General features: G+C 34.7%; 1 long non-coding RNA gene across 7 annotated transcripts; it reads right to left on the bottom strand.

Moving 5' to 3' along the window:
- Positions 1 to 588: 588 nt before the first annotated feature.
- On the bottom strand, positions 589 to 5,791 carry LOC121811559. Of its 7 annotated transcripts, XR_006052705.1 has the most exons (13): positions 5,369 to 5,789; positions 5,168 to 5,259; positions 4,963 to 5,079; positions 4,322 to 4,389; positions 4,038 to 4,088; positions 3,403 to 3,530; positions 3,147 to 3,223; positions 2,588 to 2,685; positions 1,660 to 1,762; positions 1,443 to 1,534; positions 1,235 to 1,354; positions 1,001 to 1,126; positions 589 to 858 (listed from the first exon to the last, which is right to left on the bottom strand). It is a non-coding gene; the product is annotated as an uncharacterized LOC121811559 (long non-coding RNA). The 7 variants fall into 7 exon arrangements; XR_006052699.1 differs by having other exon boundaries at positions 1,443 to 1,762; positions 5,369 to 5,791; XR_006052703.1 differs by having other exon boundaries at positions 1,076 to 1,126; positions 1,443 to 1,762.
- Between the last annotated feature and the right edge of the window lie 4,409 nt (positions 5,792 to 10,200).

The raw sequence follows: 10,200 nt of genomic DNA, 5'->3' as shown, positions 1-10,200 counted from the left end.
CTACACAAAATACACGCAATATGCACTACACGCTATACACAAAATACACACACTAGATTTGGTATACACAGGTGACACATACTACACACATTGCCGACACTATAAACAAAATACATTGCAGACACTATAAACAAAATACAACGCATACACATTGCACATACTATTAAAACTAACAAAGAATACACATACTTCATCCACAAACACAAAATCACAGTTCATACTCCGTACACAAAACACAAACACTACATACACTATGCACATTACATACACTACAAAACACAAACACTACACGCGAAATACACAAACTGCACACACACACTATATACACTACATACATTACACATGATACATATATTATACACAATACACATTATATTCTAGCATTTAATACACATTGTGCACAAAATAGAGACAATATACACTGCTCACATACATAAAATAAACATACTACACACTATTAAAAAAATTAACACACTTTACACACACTATAAACAAAATATACATACTTCACGCACTGCACATACACTACACTACACACAAAATATACATACTTCATACACTACATACATCATTGCACCCACTAAACACTACAAGAAATAAAAATTTCACTGCATATAGACGGCACATAGTATCCACAAAATACACACACACACACACACACACATGAAATACGTGCACTTCAAATGCAAAAACACAACACACACTGCATGCTAAGAAAACACATGCACTACACACATTATACATATACTACAAACACTATAAACAGATCCACACACTATACACCAAATACACGCATTTCATTTGGTTTGAGAGTCCAATATAGGAAGCTAGTTGTTCTGTCCACTCCTTCCCAAGCTCCTGCAAGAAGAAACAAACTTCATTAAAGTCTGCAAGAAGACAACAAATATGATGAATAAATGTGGTGAGTGAAGCTGATTTGTTAAAGAAAAAAAAAGTGTAAGAAGCCGCATAGTGACAATGAGCTAGAATGTTTCATTACCTAAATTGCAAACCAAGAACGATAGGACATGAACAAATAATTAATGCCCGAGTTCAGCGTGAAAGGAGGGCATACATTCTTATTATCTCAACAGTTGTACATCATCTTCATTCAAAAATCCTGACACTAAAGAATCCGCATGACTTAATAGTGAACCAACATGCAATAATGTATTAGAATATAGGTATGTACTACTACTTGATTAATCAAGGGAAGAGTTAGAAGCAGGCATACATAAGTTCTTGCTAATTGTGGATACTCTGTCAGCTCTGAAGTAGAGAAAAGAATCCATCTGACAGTTTCTGATAGTCCTTCTGTATGAACCGAATGAACTTGTTGACAGATCCTTCTCATCTGAGATTGAAACAAATGTAATTAGTTGCTATATAATAGTAGCAAGTGGCATACCCTTACTGAAAACAGAAATTACTAAATCATTTACCGTGGCATACATCACGAAAAAAGCAATGAAGGTTTGCAATCACTTTAATCAACAAAGACGTTCTGTGATGAGCATAAGAGGAACGAGGTACACTGCAAGGGGTTAATTCAAATAAAATGTGTCTATATACATTGATGATGACTTAGGGTGTTTAATGCAATAGTTGTAACTAACTGATTTGGCGAAATAAGAATTATCGAGGTGATGTATATAATACATAGTCTAATGGTGCATCCTCTTCAGAAACTAGAAGGTCAGACGAGCACCGGCCAGATACAAACTCTCCATGAGGGAATAGAAAGATTGCAGCTAAGGGTTCCCTGTATAGGTACACATTTTTTGGGTAAGAAAAAAAATACAAAATTTCCATGAAAAAAGAAGATAAATTAAAAGAATTGATGTGTATGGTATGGCATACAAATGTCCGTTTACTCTTTAGACATGAAACGTCAAACAATATAAATATTTAACCATCATACATTGAGAAGCTGAAACTCTTCTTACTAATCATTTGTATTTGTTTGCAGTGACAAAAACCAAACGAGGAAATGATGTCACTTGAACAGTTCGTGGTACTTTCCAATTAGATGATTAAAATGACAAAAATATTTATACTGGTAACTTACAAACTCATTGTATGTGTTAAGTGACTTGTGAACATAGCAACAACAGTTTGGGAAGCCCTCATTATTCCATTTCACAAGATACCAGCATATTCAAAAAATTAGTTGGTTAGGTTTGAGTTCAGAAATTTTCTACTAGATCCACATGCACACTATACTTGCAAATGACATGCAAAATACAAATAAGATTGTCGACAAGACAACATAATACTACCATTTAAGCTAAGATAAGCTCGGAGGTGATCGTCAAGTCTAAGGTATTGCAGGTGCTCAAACTCTCACCTTTTCATTAAAAAGTTACTTTCATAAAATTAATATCCATTTGTTAAAACCAGCAATTTGATAAAAAAATATCTTCAAGTACATCATTGGTGTGTTCAAATAGGCAAAGACATTTTCTAAGAAACTCAGATGTCATGTTCGAGTCTTTTCGACCTTCAATCATGAATAGCAAAGAAACCATGGCACGGAATCCATAGCACTCTAAAATTTTAAAATTAGTTGTACTGATGGAAAGCTTACAAAGTTTATCATGATGAATGACCGAAAATTTGAATCATCTGAGAAGACATCTGCCAAGCGCATTGCATTAAGTTCCAGTTGCCCCTTCGGGTAGCTTGCTGCGGAGGGAGCATTAAACATTTTTTTAGCAATGCAAGAACCTATACAAAACAAATGCCCATGATACCACCAAGTAAGACAAAATGACAAATTGACAACTGCATATGTATTGGAGGCCGATATTGCAATGCTTATTGTATAGGAAATACGATAAACATTTGTTATAGACCGGATTGCGACTGAGTATACTACAAACTAGGATTATAATAGGCAGTTAAAAATCACAAGAAAAAGTTTGAAATGTGTCATATTTGGGTTTTCTCGATGTGTAAAATTTCTGCAGCACATTTAAGATTATTTTAGTTTCATTTTCAGTGTACAAAACTTGCTGGTTTTTCAATGTAATTGTAACAATCGATCTAAAGGGTCTGGGAATTCTTTTTCTATTATAAATGCAATGAAACATGTATATCTATCAAAGTTATAACAGAAACTGCATGATGCTTTGATTTTAGAATACCTCGAGTCCAACAAACTTTGCTATATCCTGAGTTGCTGTGTTGCTGGCCACCTCATCCAGGTAGGATACACTTTCAGCTTCACAAAAGTGCAAAAGCAACAACGGAAAAAATCAGATTTACTATAAGAAATAAGGGGCTGTTCACACAACCACACCAAGCACAAGCACATAAAATTTTTATGGTGTGCTAACTTCACCAGCAGTTGTAATATTCAAAGACATATATCCACTTATCTTAACTGGAAAGTGCACTCACAATAGATAAAGCTTTAGATTTTAGGTAGGAGATAGCATCCATGTATGAGGAAATATTGTTTGAGCCCGATAACTTTAAGTTCATGACGGCCTGACCAGAATAAGAACGCCTCCATTGCCACACAACTCCTGAATTAATAAACAGGTCACAGGGAAGAAACAAATAATAAAGAAACAAAAGGGGAAAAGGAAAAAAGAGAAAGTAATCAGGAATGAATAAAGAATTCAGAGTGTTGAGGAACTTGACCAAACAAATCAAGTCAACAGATAAAATATACAGAAATCAGAGAGGCTAGAGTCCATATATTGCAATTAAATTATTTAGTGCACGAAAATTGTTTGCAAAATAAAGTAATGAAGGAAACATCCCCAATATGTAATTCAAATTATTAATTAGATTTTCCTACATGGGCCTATATAACTTTTGCAGTCACCCTGCCACTGTAGATGCAACAAGCTACACCTTATATGATGAGAGTGGCTGCCAAGATGAGGGAGAGGCAGCAACATCAAGGGGTATCTCAATTTAGTTTAGTGTCGAAATAGTTCCGACATTCAATTTTGATTGATCGATTACATTGTTTTCTTTAAATATATACTGCCATCTTTCCTATCATCTTTACAAGATAGTCTTACCTTCGTACCTTCCTTTTATGCATTAAAACTCCTTTTTAGGACACTTATTCCCTACAAAACAGTGTAAAATCATTTGCATATCATGTAAGACCCTGAACAAATTAAGTGTTATTTAAACGTGGTTTTTTATTTACATGATTTTCAAATCTTAAGTAAAAGGAAGTAAACGTTTTATATCATAAAAAAATCCTTCGTTTTGTTTTATCAAGTATAAGTTTTGGCTTACATCACTAGAAAAGGTAATTACAACATCACAATAAAAGATACATGAGATGATCTCTTACAGAAAAAATGTAGCGTTGGGCTACTCTTTTTTTCATTTGGGCTTAGAGTCCAATAAAGGAAGCTAGTCCTAAAGGTAATATAAAAAATGGTTAGTGATAAAATATATATGTGCTAAGGTAAATATCATTTCTACTAAGCCCCAAAAACAGATGCACTTAACATTTTATGGAAAATGGTGTGAATGATATCCATAGGTTAAGCATGAGAGGTTTTGCATGGACTAATTGTTTTTCATATGCAGCACGAACGATCCGGGACACAAACTGACTTATAAATAACCTACAAAGAAGATTGCCTATCTACAAAATGCACATAATGAATAAATGTGGTGAGTGAAGCAGGTTTATTAAAGAAAAAAAAGTGCAACTACAAGAAGCTGCATAGTGACTATGTGCTAGAATGTTTCAATTACCTAAATTGCAAACTAAGATAGGAAAAACAAATAATTAATGCCTGAGTTCAGCATGAAAGGAGGGCAAACATTCTTATTATCTCAACAGTTGTACATCATCTTCATTCAAAAATCCTGACACTAAAGACTTCGCATGACTTAATAGTGAACCAACATGCAATAATGTATTAGAATATAGGTATGTACTACTACTTGATTAATCAAGGGAAGAGTTAGAAGCAGGCATACATAAGTTCTTGCTAATTGTGGATACTCTGTCAGCTCTGAAGTAGAGAAAAGAATCCATCTGACAGTTTCTGATAGTCCTATATGAACCAAATGAATTTGTTGACAGATCCTTCTCATCTGGGATTGAAACAAATGTAATTAGTTACTAAATAGTAGTAGCAAGCGGCATACCCTGATTAAAAACGAAAATTACTAAATCATTTACCTAGGCATACATCAGGAATAAAGCAATGAAGGTTTGCAATCACTTTATTCAACAACGAAGTTCTCTGATGAGCATAAGAGGATCGAGGTACACTGCAAGGGGTAAATTCAAATTTAATGTGTCTATATACATTGATGACTTAGGGTGTTTCAGACAATGCAATAGTTGTAATAAGAATTATCTAGGTGATGCATATAATACATAGTCTAATGGTGCATCCTCTTCAGAAACTAGAGGGTCAGACGTGCACCAGCCAGATACAAACTCTCCATGAGGGAATAGAAAGATTGCAGCTAAAGGTTCCCTCTAAATCAGGTTCAGTATGAGCAGCTGAAATCTTATTAAGTGCCCTCTCTATAAATGCTACAAAGTGCAGGATAAGATTGCAGTACTGTGACCACCCAATGAGACAGTCCACAAACTGCTCCAATGCCTCAGTCCCAAAGAAAAACATATGAATGTCATAAAGCCATGGTCAGACTGAAATTCTCAATAATAACATTAACTGATAACCTAGGAAGGAACAAACTTTTGAATCTTCAGGCTTCCTCAAAGCATCTAAAACAGCTCGTAAAGCAATGCCCAGCGTAAGGTGAGTAACAAGTTGATGCTTAATGCCTGATCCTGAAGCAGCATCCACTAAGGATAAACATTAGGCAAGCTGAATATTTTAGGTTGAAGAGTATTTTACAACACTATTTATCTATGCTCATGTTTGTTCAATCAGGAACCCAGAATTTGTTGTATCAAACATAATCATCAAACGGACCAATAAAGATAACAAACTCAAAGAAAGTAGACTAATGTATAAAACTACATAATTGGCATATAATATAAGAGATGTTAAGTCAAATTAAATTGTTGAGGAACTTGACCAAACAAATCAAGTCAACAGATAAAATATACAGAAACCACATAATCCTGGACATTATGGTACAAGTATCTAGTTGAACATAGGTAATGATTGACAATTCAAGAAACGAAAATTGATTCGAGAATACAACCATTTTTATATATATGATTGAGAGTGCTATCAGTTAGCACATAGGTTACCAGAGGAACCGATCAAAATTACAAGTCATTTTAGTAAGGAGTCCATAACAAGGAAGAAAATCCTCAGAGTAAAAGCATGTGAAAACCAAAAGGATCAAGATAAAGCGTAAACAGAGACCAAAAAAAGTATAAGACAGCTACATCCAATCATCTCTATGGAAGTTTCTCTTCTCTCAGCTGTAACACCAGTCCCAATGTTAATGTAACCAAAAAACACACCATGAGAGAAAGTAGCACAGCTAAAAGTGATAATTTTCTTGCTGAGGTTGATCTAGAAGACCGTGGAAAACCCACGAGGCAGATTGTATTGACAGCATAGCGCCACTGCGTCACTGCATTGTGGGTTTGAGTAGATTAGCTCTCAAAAATACAGTCAAAACAATGTAAAAATAGAAAAAGTATCGAGTGACAAAGACCCTATTACTTGCCTAGGGAAGGGTAGGTGTATTGTGTTGGCTTCAGGAAATTAGGAGTCTACTCTCATCTAGAGAACTTGGTGGTCTCTGTTGTAGTGGGATCAAAGAGGGAATTGCTAATCCAGAGCCTGCAATCTGAAAACAAAAGGACACAATTACAGTGATCATGAGTTCACGCAAATCACTTGGAATAGAAGTATTATCCACAACTACATAGACATGAGAAACCAGAAACCACACATAGGCATGAGGGAAGATGATTTTGGATGATGACATCCAGATAGCAATTTAACATTTGTCATGTTTTCAAGGAAACAGTCCTCTGTTCCTCATATGCAGGTTCAACAACTTAACAGGAAGATAACATTAATACCTCAATCTGTGGAGCAGAAGATTGAATAAGACCGGGTCGGTGATTAGTATTGGAACTATGGCCAACATCAGGTTCAGTATGAGCAACTGAAATAGCTCATAAAGCAATGCCCAGCATAAGGTGAGTAACAAGTTGATGCTTAATGACTGATCCTGAAGCAGAAGCATTCACAAAGGATAAACATTAGGCAAGCTGAATATTTTAGAACAGGAAAACATTATAACTAACATAGTTAGGTTAGAGTAGGCTAATCAAGTAATCAAGTCAACAGATAAAATATACAGAAATCGGAGTAGGCTAGAGTCCATACATTGTAATTAATTATTTACTGCACGAAAATTGTTTGCAAAATAAAGTAATGAAGGAAACTTCCCCAATATGTAAGTCAAATAATTAATTAGATTTTCCTACATGAGCCTATATAATTTTTGCAGTCACCCTGCCACAGTAGATGCAACAAGCTGCACTTTATATGAGAGTGGCTGCCAGGATGGGGGAGAGGCAGCAACATCAAGGGGTATCTCAATTTAGTTTAGTGTCGAAATAATTCCACATTTCACCTCATGCATTCTTGGTGGTTGTGAAGATCAAACATCCTTATTTAAAAAATCAGGATTACCTTCAAATTGTCAAACTACATCCTTTAGAAGAGAAGAGGGTGTGACATCCTTGAGGTCAACACTTAAATGCTTAAACAGAACCTGAAACCAAAGAGATATCAACAAAGAAAATTGTCCAAAATTTATGATTTGGAATCCAAAACAAAGATTAACCAGATATGTTTATACAGAATTACTTCAATCTTAAATTTGAGATTACCAGTATGCAATGCTGTTTGAACAGGCTTTGAAAATCTAAAACAAACACATTTTGAGTTGAAATAAACTTGGACTCGCAAGTACATAAAAAATAAACCATGGATCGTACCTTTGAGGTAAAAGGACCAACAGGCATCCTGAGTCCCTTAAAAGCATTCAACAAATAATATACTTCCATGTGTCAGAAAAAAATTTGAATCAAGAAGATGAGATAATAATATTTATTGCAACATGAGGATTTCAGACAACCCTAACTCCAAGTTTATGAAGTAAACTCAAAAACAAAACAGACGAAAAGAAGAATCTATCACTCGTTCCCTTAGAACTTGATTTTTTCCAATAGTAATCTTCCCAAGCCAGCTTGCTAAATTTTCAGCAGTGATAGTTCTTCCACACTAGATTTTACAAGTTCTGTTTAAAACAGAACCTAGACATAGTACAAATACCAAGAATAAAAACCGGCTTTCCAAAATGAATTAAGTAAGTAGAAAAATCAAACCTTGCAGTTTACATAAATGGCTTGCACAATATCTCTGTTCAGAGAACAGAGATATTGCATCCAGAGAACTATTTAAGGTAAGGAATATAGTGTCAAGCTAAATCTCTCCCTCTCCATAACTATATACAACGCAAACCAGACATCTAGTCCTGAGCTTCTGATGCTGGAGCCTGTTCCAAACATGGACGGATAGTATAAAATTCAAAATTTCAATAAACTCTTTAGCTTTAGCCTCAACATTTGCAGTGGACAAGTTATTTATAATAAAAAGATATCTAGTCCTGAGCTTCTGATGCTAAAGCCTGTTCCAAACATGGACGGAAGAGTCAGATACTAAAAGAGAATAACAAAACAACAGATTAGACAAACATCATAGGTAATAGAATAGAATATCAGAGACTATACATCATAAGTAGGACATACCAACATACGGACAAGTACAACATAAAACTCCAAATTATCTTAGAAAACACTATGAATACCACATTTACCTTTGCCAAGATTGAGGACAGTAACAAATGCTCTAGCATATAAATCGCTTTTACCTTTGCAGATATTTGCAGAATTCTATAATGACCATTTGATACCAGAAACAACATAATCATGGACATACATTTAACAGATATATTAAGATGCCAGATTTGACAATCAATGGGGTTTATATATCAAAGAAACACAACTAAAGCACATATTTGTACACGGCATATGACACAGAAAAATAGAATATTATGTATGTGTTAATTATAAAGCTGCAAGGTAGCAAAAAAGTGGATTAGAAAAAGTAGAAACACGTCATGCACAGTATAACTCACAAAAATATAATATATGTGTAACAGATAAATTATAAAGCTCGCCCTCAAGCAAGTTAGACAATTAAGCACACTCCAAGACATTAGATAATCCTCTACTTCAAGTCAGGCCAAATCGCACAAATCATTAGAGAAATTAGGTTGACCCCGAATTCTCTCGCGGGTAAGACTTTAGAACAACAACTGTACACGAACTAATTCCCTAAGAGCTAGGCATCCCAATGCTTCAATCTAAGTTCGAGTTATGTCTTGGGAGTCTCAAACCATCGTCGCTAATTCCTAAAGAGAAGTTCTTCCGGCTATTCTTTATTTTAAGCACATAAATCTATCTCCCAAACTCAAACAAAATTCATTGCTCACAAGTTAATATGATGCATAAATGAAAAGGTCTTATTCATTTGGATGTAATGGGGCTTTTGGTAAAGGTGTGATCATATATGGTTAAGTAGGTTACCACCATTATTAAAATGCTAGCACATCCATCAAAACATCCTTCACATCTCACTCAATGCGTACAAAATTCTGATAGCTCAACACCCCAAACTTGAGATTTTCTACCATCTAAACCAATTCATCTTATTCTTTTGAGCGTTCTTTAACCATTTCTAATTTTCGCTCAATATTTTTTTTTCTAGCATTGGCTTTTTTTACACATGAAAGGCTGCCTTTTTCTTTTTTTTCGAGCCTTGGCTTTTTTTAAACATGAAAGGCTGCCTTCTTATTTTTATTTTTTCGAGCCTTGGCTTTTTTTACACATGAAAGGCTGCCTTTTTCTTTTTTTTTCGAGCCTTGGCTTTTTTTAAACATGAAAGGCTGCCTTCTTATTTTTATTTTTTCGAGCCTTGGCTTTTTTTACACATGAAAGGCTGCCATTTTACTTATTTTTTTTCGAGCCTTGGCTTTTTTACACATCTCAGGAAAAATGAATATCACCAAATGAATGTTCCAGGACTTCCATCTTTTTCTTGCCACCATAAATACCCTCCCAAGAATGTGCTAGCACTTTAATTTTAGTGACTGGGGTAGAAAATACAGGCCAACGAATGGATATAATAGATAGGCTAA

The sequence above is a fragment of the Salvia splendens genome, chromosome 7 (genome assembly GCF_004379255.2).
Source record: "Salvia splendens isolate huo1 chromosome 7, SspV2, whole genome shotgun sequence".
NCBI lineage: Eukaryota > Viridiplantae > Streptophyta > Magnoliopsida > Lamiales > Lamiaceae > Salvia > Salvia splendens.
This window is presented reverse-complemented; position numbering and strand designations above follow the sequence as displayed.